We start from the raw sequence: 11,554 nt of genomic DNA, 5'->3' as shown, positions 1-11,554 counted from the left end.
AACCTCGTGTTTCCATGTAATATCGGTCAAAATCGTTTCAACCTCGTGCTTCCATGTAATATCGGTCAAAATCGGTTCAACCTCGTGCTTCCTTGTTATATCGGTCAAAATCGGTTCAACCTCGTACTTCCTTGTTATATCGGTCAAAATGGATTCAACCTTGTACATCCATGTAATATCGATCATAATCGGTTCAACCTCGTACATCCATGTTATATCGATCAAAAATCGGTTCAACCTAGTACATCCATGAATTATCGGTTAATGGGTTAAACCTCGTTCATCTATGTAATAAAGATCAAACAACCTCATACATTCATGCAATATCGATCAAAATGTATTCATCCTCGTACATCTTTGTCAAAATGGATTGAAACTTTTACATCAAGGCAATATTTGTCAAAATTCGTTCAAGTCTGTTTATTTTTGCATATAAGCCAAAATGTGTTCGACTCTATATCTATGCAAGATTGATTCAATGTCCTTGGCTATGTACATCATTCCAATATTGATCAAAATGTGTTCAACCTTGTATGCAATATTCGTCAAAATGTGTTCAACTCTTAAGTTATTTTTGCATTGATTAAAAAAATCAAACTCAAGGTCCAGAAATATTGATCAAAATGTGTTCAGCCTTTGATACCTATGCAATATTTGTCAAAATGTGTTCAGCCTTTGAGATCTATGCAATATTTGTCAAAATGTGTTCAGCCTTTGAGATCTATGCCATATTTGTCAAAATGTGTTCAACCTTTGAGATCTATGCAATATTTGTCAAAATGTGTTCAACCTTTGATATCTATGCAATATTTGTCAAAATGTGTTCAGCCTTTGAGATCTATGCAATATTTGTCAAAATGTGTTCAACCTCAGAGATATATGTAATATTTGTCAAAATGTGTTCAACCTTTGATATCTATGCAATATTTGTCAAAATGTGTTCAGCCTTTGAGATCTATATGCAGTATTTTCAGATCCAAGCAATATTCGTTATTCATAAAGCGTGTTCAACCTTACAGATCTATGCAATATTCATAAAGAGTGTTAGACATAACAGGTATATGCAATATTCGTAAAATGATTTCAACTCCGTACCACTATGCAATATTGATCAAAATCTGTTCAGCGCTGTACCGCCAGTCGGAGGCCTACTTATTATAGATTTGTATATTTAAATTTAACCAATAATTTGCTTGGAATAGTTTTTGAAATTCAATATTAATTTAGTAACTTTTTTTGTCACCATAATTCAATAACTGATTCTATTTCTTCATTTAGTTACTGAGATCTTGCACTGACTTCAGATACAGCTGAATTCATTCTAATTGAATGTTAAAAGCAAAACCCTAACAACTAAAAAACATATTATTTTTTTGCACAGATAATAAAATGTAAACAGGAATTTCTGACCAGAGCTAATAGTTTAAAATCCCCATTTTATATCCGTTGATGTCTTTTTATCTGAACACAAATCATACCCTTTTTTGGTTTGATCATTTATTAAAGTCAAATCAGTTACTAAAACATAATTGTTCATTAAAATCACATTAATTTTCCATTTACCAATATTGTGCCTTATTGCATTTCATACTTAATGTTTAGAAGCTGTTTAGTTTCTACATGTATAAGCCATGGTGTGCCATTGTAAATAAATGTTTCATTACTGGTGTTATCATATTTTCTCATGACTTATTTGTTTGTTTTGACGTTTATAATGTCTTTGTATTATACACAATGTATTTTGGTACAGAAAAACAATGCTAGAATTTCCATTATAATTTTCTAAAATAATGGCATTTAGATTCTAAAAGCTCTGAAAAACCACCCCATTGTCTCAGGTTTTGTACACTGAATATCACAAATAAATTCTTAAGCATTCAATGTTGTTTCATCTCCCATCTGATAAAAAGGTATCTTGCCCTATAGTTATTGTTGTTTATCTGTTATTGTTGTTGTTTGAGGGAAAATGCAGATATTCATCATTTTGTGATAGCCTTATGTTGTCGTTGTAAGCCTTGATGTAGTCATTGTAGTGCAAAACCTTTAACCTTAAACGTAACTCAAAAAGGCTAAAATATTGAATTGAAACTTGGTACATGCCTTGCCTGGGGAAAAACGAACATGTTCACCAAGGCCCATACCATTGGCTTGAATTATTTTTGAGTTATTCGCCTTATTTCAATGAAATAAAACAGGAGTTCCTGTTTCTTTGATGGCCTTTTCTTAGAGGAAAATACGCAGCCTTGAACATAAAGGCCCATAACATTTGCTTCAATCATTGGGTACACAGCCTACATGTGAACATTAGCAAGACCCATAACATTCGCTTTAATCATTGGGTACACATGCTACAGGTGAACATTAGCGAGACCCATAACGTTGGCTTTAATCATTGGGTACACATGCTACAGGTGAACATTAGCAAGACCCATAACGTTGGCTTTAATCATTGGGTACACATGCTACAGGTGAACATTAGCAAGACCCATAACGTTGGCTTTAATCATTGGGTACACATGCTACAGGTGAACATTAGCAAGACCCATAACGTTGGCTTTAATCATTGGGTGCACATGCTACAGATGAACATTAGCTAGACCCATAACGTTGGCTTTAATCATTGGGTACACATGCTACAGGTGAACATTAGCTAGACCCATAACGTTGGCTATAGTCATTGGGTACACATGCTACAGGTGAACATAAGCAAGACCCATAACGTTGGCTTTAATCATCGGGTACACATGCTACAGGTGAACATTAGCAAGACCCATAACGATGGCTATAATCATTGGGTACACATGCTACAGGTGAACATTAGCGAGACCCATAACGTTGGCTTTAATCATTTGGGTACACATGCTACAGGTGAACATTAGCGAGACCCATAACGTTGGCTTTAATCATCGGGTACACATGCTACAGGTGAACATTAGCAAGACCCATAACGATGGCTATAATCATTGGGTACACATGCTACAGGTGAACATAAGCATGACCCATAACGTTGGCTTTAATCATTTGGGTACACATGCTACAGGTGAACATTAGCGAGACCCATAACGTTGGCTTTAATCATCGGGTACACATGCTACAGGTGAACATTAGCAAGACCCATAACGATGGCTATAATCATTGGGTACACATGCTACAGGTGAACATAAGCAAGACCCATAACGTTGGCTTTAATCATTGGGTACACATGCTACAGGCGAACATTAACGAGACCCATAACGTTGGCTTTAATCATCGGGTACACATGCTACAGGTGAACATTAGCAAGACCCATAACGTTGGCTTTAATCATTGGGTACACATGCTACAGGTGAATATTAGCAAGACCCATAACGTTGGCTATAATCATTGGGTACACATGCTACAGGTGAATATTAGCAAGACCCATAACGTTGGCTATAATCATTGGGTACACATGCTACAGGTGAACATTAGCAAGACCCATAACGTTGGCTTTAATCATTGGGTACACATGCTACAGGTGAACATTAGCAAGACCCATAACGTTGGCTTTAATCATTGGGTACACATGCTACAGGTGAACATTAGCAAGACCCATAACGTTGGCTTTAATCATTGGGTACACATGCTACAGGTGAACATTAGCAAGACCCATAACGTTGGCTTTAATCATTGGGTACACATGCTACAGATGAACATAAGCAAGACCCATAACGTTGGCTTTAATCATTTGGGTACATATGCTACAGGTGAACATTAGCTAGACCCATAACGTTGGCTTTAATCATTGGGTACACATGCTACAGGTGAACATAAGCAAGACCCATAACGTTGGCTTTAATAATCGGGTACACATGCTACAGGTGAACATTAGCAAGACCCATAACGTTGGCTTTAATCATTTGGGTACACATGCTACAGGTGAACATTAGCTAGACCCATAACGTTGGCTTTAATCATTGGGTACACATGCTACAGGTGAACATAAGCAAGACCCATAACGTTGGCTTTAATCGTCGGGTACACATGCTACAGGTGAACATTAACTAGACCCATAACGTTGGCTTTAATCATTGGGTACACATGCTACAGGTGAACATTAGCTAGACCCATAACGTTGGCTTTAATCATTGGGTACACATGCTACAGGTGAACATTAGCTAGACCCATAACGTTGGCTTTAATCATTGGGTACACATGCTACAGGTGAATATTAGCAAGACCCATAACGTTGGCTATAATCATTGGGTACACATGCTACAGGTGAATATTAGCAAGACCCATAACGTTGGCTATAATCATTGGGTACACATGCTACAGGTGAATATTAGCAAGACCCATAACGTTGGCTATAATCATTGGGTACACATGCTACAGGTGAACATTAGCGAGACCCATAACGTTGGCTTTAATCATTTGGGTACACATGCTACAGGTGAACATTAGCGAGACCCATAACGTTGGCTTTAATCATCGGGTACACATGCTACAGGTGAACATTAGCAAGACCCATAACGATGGCTATAATCATTGGGTACACATGCTACAGGTGAACATAAGCATGACCCATAACGTTGGCTTTAATCATTTGGGTACACATGCTACAGGTGAACATTAGCAAGCCCCATAACGTTGGCTATAATCATTGGGTACACATGCTACAGGTGAATATTAGCAAGACCCATAACGTTGGCTATAATCATTGGGTACACATGCTACAGGTGAACATTAGCAAGACCCATAACGTTGGCTTTAATCATTGGGTACACATGCTACAGGCGAACATTAACGAGACCCATAACGTTGGCTTTAATCATCGGGTACACATGCTATAGGTGAACATTAGCAAGACCCATAACGTTGGCTTTAATCATTGGGTACACATGCTACAGGTGAACATTAGCAAGACCCATAACGTTGGCTATAATCATTGGGTACACATGCTACAGGTGAATATTAGCAAGACCCATAACGTTGGCTATAATCATTGGGTACACATGCTACAGGTGAACATTAGCAAGACCCATAACGTTGGCTATAATCATTGGGTACACATGCTACAGGTGAATATTAGCAAGACCCATAACGTTGGCTATAATCATTGGGTACACATGCTACAGGCGAACATTAACGAGACCCATAACGTTGGCTTTAATCATCGGGTACACATGCCACATGTGAACATAAGCAAGACCCATAACGTTGGCTATAATCATTGGGTACACATGCTACAGGTGAATATTAGCAAGACCCATAACGTTGGCTATAATCATTGGGTACACATGCTACAGGTGAACATTAGCAAGACCCATAACGTTGGCTTTAATCATTGGGTACACATGCTACAGGTGAACATAAGCAAGACCCATAACGTTGGCTATAATCATCGGGTACACATGCTACAGGTGAACATAAGCATGACCCATAACGTTGGCTTTAATCATTTGGGTACACATGCTACAGGTGAACATTAGCGAGACCCATAACGTTGGCTTTAATCATTGGGTACACATGCTACAGGTGAATATTAGCAAGACCCATAACGTTGGCTATAATCATTGGGTACACATGCTACAGGTGAATATTAGCAAGACCCATTACGTTGGCTTTAATCATTGGGTACACATGCTACAGGCGAACATTAGCGAGACCCATAACGTTGGCTTTAATCATCGGGTACACATGCTACAGGTGAACATTAGCAAGACCCATAACGTTGGCTATAATCATTGGGTACACATGCTACAGGTGAACATTAGCAAGACCCATAAGGCCTAAAAAAAATTGTTTGGTTAGGGTTACATCCTTTTCAAAAATAGGTAGGGTAGGTAGGCTTTTTTTATATTTTTTTTTTATTAGGCTTTATATAAGAATGTTATTTTCATCATTGGAGAATGGTGTTAAAGTTATCTTCTATATAAGCAATTAAGGTTTTAAACTACATATTGAAAAGCAAAAAAAAAAAGATTTTTTTTTTTTTTTTTTTTTTTTCATTTTTTTTTTTCAAACTGAATATAAAAACGTTAGGGTCGGCGCCTATTCCGTAGGTAGGGTCGGGTAACCCGAACCAAATGTATTTTTTTTTTTAGGCCTAACGTTGGCTTTAATCATCGGGTACACATGCTACAGGTGAACATAAGCAAGACCCATAACGATGGCTATAATCATTGGGTACACATGCTACAGGTGAACATAAGCATGACCCATAACGTTGGCTTTAATCTTTGGGTAAACTTGCTACAGGTGAACATAAGCAAGACCCATAACGTTGGCTTTAATCATTGGGTACACATGCTACAGGTGAACATAAGCATGACCCATAACGTTGGCTACAATCATTGGGTACACATGCTGCAGGTGAACATAAGCATGACCCATAACGTTGGATTTAATCATTGGGTACACATGCTACAGGTGAACATTAGCGAGACCCATACCGTTGGCTTTAATCATTGGGTACACATGCTACAGGTGAACATAAGCAAGACCCATAACGATGGCTATAATCATTGGGTACACATGCTACAGGTGAACATTAGCAAGACCCATTACGTTGGCTTTAATCATTGGGTACACATGCTACAGGTGAACATTAGCGAGACCCATTACGTTGGCTTTAATCATTGGGTACACATGCTACAGGTGAACATAAGCAAGACCCATAACGTTGGCTATAATCATTGGGTACACATGCTACAGGTGAACATTAGCGAGACCCATTACGTTGGCTTTAATCATTGGGTACACATGCTACAGGTGAACATTAGCGAGACCCATAACGTTGGCTTTAATCATCGGGTACACATGCTACAGGTGAACATAAGCAAGACCCATAACGTTGGCTTTAATCATCGGGTAAACATGCTACAGGTGAACATTAGCAAGACCCATAACGATGGCTATAATCATCGGGTACACCTGCTACAGGTGAACATAAGCATGACCTATAACGTTGGATTTAATCATCGGGTACACATGCTACAGGTGAACATAAGCATGACCCATTACGTTGGCTTTAATCATTGGGTACACATGCTACAGGTGAACATTAGCAAGACCCATAACGTTGGCTTTAATCATTGGGTACACATGCTACAGGTGAACATAAGCATGACCCATAACGTTGGCTACAATCATTGGGTACACATGCTGCAGGTGAACATAAGCATGACCCATAACGTTGGATTTAATCATCGGGTATGCATGCTACAGGTGAACATTAGCAAGACCCATAACGTTGGCTTTAATCATTGGGTACACATGCTACAGGTGAACATTAGCAAGACCCATAACGTTGGCTTTAATCATTGGGTACACATGCTACAGGTGAACATTAGCAAGACCCATAACGTTGGCTTTAATCATTGGGTACACATGCTACAGGTGAACATTAGCAAGATTTATAACGTTGGCTTTAATCATTGGGTACACATGCTACAGGTGAACATTAGCAAGACCCATAACGTTGGCTTTAATCATTGGGTACACATGCTACAGGTGAACATTAGCAAGACCCATAACGTTGGCTTTAATCATTGGGTACACATGCTACAGGTGAACATTAGCAAGACCCATAACGTTGGCTTTAATCATTGGGTACACATGCTACAGGTGAACATTAGCAAGACCCATAACGTTGGCTTTAATCATTGGGTACACATGCTACAGGTGAACATTAGCAAGACCCATAACGTTGGCTTTAATCATTGGGTACACATGCTACAGGTGAACATTAGCAAGACTTATAACGTTGGCTTTAATCATTGGGTACACATGCTACAGGTGAACATAAGCAAGACCCATAACGTTGGCTTTAATCATTGGGTACACATGCTACAGGTGAACATAAGCAAGACCCATAACGTTGGCTATAATCATTGGGTACACATGCTACAGGTGAACATTAGCGAGACCCATAACGTTGGCTTTAATCATTGGTTACACATGCTACAGGTGAACATAAGCAAGACCCATAACGTTGGCTTTAATCATTGGGTACACATGCTACAGGTGAACATAAGCATGACCCATAACGTTGGCTACAATCATTGGGTACACATGCTACAGGTGAACATAAGCATGACCCATAACGTTGGCTTTAATCATTGGGTACACATGCTACAGGTGAACATAAGCATGACCCATAACGTTGGCTTTAATCATTGGGTACACATGCTACAGGTGAACATAAGCATGACCCATAACGTTGGCTACAATCATTGGGTACACATGCTACAGGTGAACATTAGCGAGACCCATAACGTTGGCTACAATCATTGGGTACACATGCTACAGGTGAACATAAGCGAGACCCATAACGTTGGCTACAATCATTGGGTACACATGCTACAGGTGAACATTAGCGAGACACATAACGTTGGCTTTAATCATCGGGTACACATGCTACAGGTGAACATTAGTGAGACCCATAACGTTGGCTTTAATCTTTGGGTAAACTTGCTACAGGTGAACATAAGCAAGACCCATAACGTTGGCTTTAATCATTGGGTACACATGCTACAGGTGAACATAAGCATGACCCATAACGTTGGCTACAATCATTGGGTACACATGCTACAGGTGAACATAAGCATGACCCATAACGTTGGATTTAATCATTGGGTACACATGCTACAGGTGAACATTAGCGAGACCCATACCGTTGGCTTTAATCATTGGGTACACATGCTACAGGTGAACATAAGCAAGACCCATAACGATGGCTATAATCATTGGGTACACATGCTACAGGTGAACATTAGCGAGACCCATTACGTTGGCTTAATCATTGGGTACACATGCTACAGGTGAACATTAGCGAGACCCATTACGTTGGCTACAATCATTGGGTACACATGCTACAGGTGAACATAAGCAAGACCCATAACGTTGGCTATAATCATTGGGTACACATGCTACAGGTGAACATTAGCGAGACCCATAACGTTGGCTTTAATCATTGGGTACACATGCTACAGGTGAACATTAGCGAGACCCATAACGTTGGCTTTAATCATTGGGTACACATGCTACAGGTGAATATTAGCAAGACCCATAACGTTGGCTATAATCATTGGGTACACATGCTACAGGTGAATATTAGCAAGACCCATAACGTTGGCTATAATCATTGGGTACACATGCTACAGGTGAATATTAGCAAGACCCATAACGTTGGCTATAATCATTGGGTACACATGCTACAGGTGAACATAAGCATGACCCATAACGTTGGCTTTAATCATCGGGTACACATGCTACAGGTGAACATAAGCAAGACCCATAACGTTGGCTTTAATCATCGGGTACACATGCTACAGGTGAACATTAGCAAGACCCATAACGATGGCTATAATCATCGGGTACACATGCTACAGGTGAACATAAGCATGACCCATAACGTTGGATTTAATCATCGGGTACACATGCTACAGTTGAACATAAGCATGACCCATAACGTTGGCTTTAATCATTGGGTACACATGCTACAGGTGAACATTAGCAAGACCCATAACGTTGGCTTTAATCATTGGGTACACATGCTACAGGTGAACATTAGCAAGACCCATAACGTTGGCTTTAATCATTGGGTACACATGCTACAGGTGAACATAAGCAATGCCCATAACATTGGCATTAATTATTGAGTACCTATGCCACAGCTAAGCCCTAGGTAGACCCATAACGTTACCTTTAATCCTTGGGTACATATGAAGAGGTCAGTGAATTTGAAGGTTAAACAGTGCAACTCATGAGGACAGTGGATCTATGCCGATGAAAGGGAAACTTGGAGAGGTGAGAAAGGGCAATGCAACTGGAGATGAAAGGGGAACTAGAAGAGATGATGAATGGTTTGGATAGTGCAGAAAAACTAGGAGAGGACAAATAACTAGGGCGGGGAAACTAAGGGAACTAGGAAAGGAAGGGGAGAATGGGGAAAACGAATATGTGTCGGAAGAGGGTAGGGAAATTAGGATACAATGAACAAATAATGCGTGTTTGGGAAAGGGCATGAACATTTGGAAGGTTTGAAAAACTAGGAGAAGACAAATAACTAGGAAAAGCAGGAAAACGGATTAAAGATTAGGAAATTAAAATCGAATTATGAGAGAGCAGGGAAATTAAGCAGAAGCGTGAACACAAACCAGTTTGGAAAAGGCATGGGAACTAGGAAAAGTTGGGGTACGGCATGGAAACCAGGTGAGGACAAATAAATAATAAGTGAAACTAGGATGGGGAAAACGAACGAAATGTCGGGAAATGACCTTCAAAATAAGAGAGGACAGCAAAACTAGGCTGGGTGGAAAAACAAGGTTTGGAAAGGGCAGGGTAACTACAATGTATGTGATGATAGGGAATATAGAAGGGAATGAAAAACAAATAAAGGTACGAGCACGTCCGGGTTTCTAAGAAAGTACGAAAAAAACAACAACCTGAGTTGGGAAAAGGCATTTTACCCTGGAGAGGACATGGATCCTTCGAAGGGGCGAGAAATCAAAATGAGGTTGGGAAATGGCATGGAAACTAAGAGAGAACGGGGAAACAGTGAGGTTAGCAATGGGCAGGTAATCTAAGAGATGACGATAAAACAAGGCGAGGTTGAGAAAGGGCATGGGACTTGGACATGACATATAACCAGGAGGGGAATATTTACGCGACATTGAGAAATTACCGGGAACCTAGAAAAGGGGAAGTTATCTAGGACGAGGGGAACGAACGAATGGCTGGAAATGACAGTCCATTTAGCAGAGTACAGAGAAACTAGGACGGGAGAAAAAAACAGATATGGAAAGGGCGGGAAACTTTTGAGGATAGGGAAACTAAGAGGGGTAGAAAAAGTTTTGGAAAACGTCAGAATTACTAAAAGGGGGCTAAAAAATCAGCCTAATGTTGGGAAAGGGTATGTTACCTAGGAGAGGACAGAAAAACTAGGAAGGGAGAAAACAATGTGAGTTTGGGAAAAGACATGGAACATAGGAGAGGATGGGGGAACAAGGAGAGATTCGAAAATGGCATGGAAACTTAGCAGAGGACGTAAAAACAAGGAGAGGTTGGGAAAGAACAGTTAAACAATGAGAGGAAAGGGAAACAATGTGAGTTTGGTAAAGGACAGTGAAACTAGGAGCGGATTGGAAAACAAAGTGAGGTTAAAAATGGCTGGGAAACTAGAAGATGATGGGGAAACAAGGTGAGGTTGGAAAAGGGCTGGAAAACTAGGAGAGAAGAAGAAAAGAAAATGAGGTTGGACATAGGCTGGGAAACTAGGAGAGGACGGGGGAATAAAAGTTACGAGAAAACAACTTGAGGTTGGGAAAAGACATGGACACTAGTAGGGAACGTGAACATAAGAAGAAGGAGTCGGAAGTTGGCGAGGAAACTAGATGGGCACGAGAGAACAACTTGAGGTTGGGAATGGGCATTGAAACAAAGAGGGGTCGAGAATCAACGTGAGGCTTGGAAAGGGCATATACTACAGGGAGACTAGTGAGGGGACGGGGAAATAAGTAAAAGCGGGAGAGTTAATGGAAACTAGGAGGGGACGGGGAAATTAGTAAAGGTCGGAAGAGGGTATGGAACT

This window comes from Mya arenaria, chromosome 16, assembly GCF_026914265.1.
Source record: "Mya arenaria isolate MELC-2E11 chromosome 16, ASM2691426v1".
Classification (NCBI taxonomy): domain Eukaryota; kingdom Metazoa; phylum Mollusca; class Bivalvia; order Myida; family Myidae; genus Mya; species Mya arenaria.
The sequence above is the reverse complement of the archived record's forward strand: the minus strand, read 5'-3'. Positions refer to the sequence as shown.